The following is a 1272-nucleotide window of genomic DNA, read 5'->3' on the forward strand; positions in this document are numbered from 1 at the left end:
TAACTAAATAAATTCTGGTTCATCAGCTTGGAAGAATTATGTAGCTACTAAAAATCACTGTGAACACTCTATGGAAACAGGGGAAATAAATAAGATATAAGAAGTTTAAAATTACCCAACACAAATTACACATATGTTACAGCTACAATCTTTTAAAGTATATATCTGAGGCAAAAGAGCAGAAGAGAAAGCAAAATATTTAAAATGACACTATTACGGTAGAATAATGGATGGCTTCAGTCTTTTTTAGTGGTACACTAAACAATACACTTCCCATGCCAGGTAGTATTCTAAGTCCTTATAGATACTATTCTATCCTCTCCATTACTCTATAAAGTAGATAACTATTATAAACCTTATTTTACAAATGAGGAAAGGGAGACACAGAGAAGTTAGCTAACTTGCCCCAAATCATCTGTAATCAGCACAGCTATTAAGTTCCAGAACTTCTATCTTAACCCAGTATCTGTGGCTACAGACCTAAATCATTATGCCGTGCACTCTGTAATCACTATGAGGTCTGTACAGTTTTTAAGGAAGAGTGAAACATTTTTCTGGCAAGAATATCTCAATGCTCAAATTGTGGTCATTTTATCTTAGTCATAGTTTCAAAATATTTTCTTCTACTGAGCAAAATTCTCCAAATCAGTACTTAGTAAGTAGCTGTCTGAGCCCCAGTGCAGACTTTCTAAAGCATGTACTTATCCAGTGAAGCATGTATCACTCCCAAAACTTACAGAACTGAAAGTGTTTGTCCTCCAATTTATACCACTGAAATAGGTCATGAAAGATTTGAATAGCTTCCTTAACTTTTCACAAACAGAAAGATGGTTTACACAAAGGATCTGTATACTAAGATATACCTGTACTATCTATACTATATTAATACATGTGTATAGAGAACTTAAATAGAGAAAATAAATTTGGTAACCGTGAGAAATAATACAGCTGTTGAGGTCTAGACAGAAAGTTGGTTCTGAGTTGTTTGGGGCCAAGCAAAATGGGAAACATAAGTTCTGTGCCTCTTGGATTAACAACTGAAAGTTACTAAGCCCACCACTTCCTACTTATTATTGTTAAGTCACTTATACTTCTTAATTTCAATGACTTTACACCTAACTCTTTCTAATAGATCATTTAACACATGAGGAAGCTAAGTCTCAGAAAGACTAATTTGCTTAAATTTATACATCCAGAAAATGGTAGAACTAAGATTCCAAGCCAAGAGCAGTCTACAGGCTCAGCGCCTGTGGCTCAAGTGGCTAAGGCACC

The sequence above is a fragment of the Otolemur garnettii genome, unplaced genomic scaffold (assembly GCF_000181295.1).
Source record: "Otolemur garnettii isolate 467f Iridium unplaced genomic scaffold, OtoGar3 scaffold00035, whole genome shotgun sequence".
Classification (NCBI taxonomy): Eukaryota; Metazoa; Chordata; class Mammalia; order Primates; family Galagidae; genus Otolemur; species Otolemur garnettii.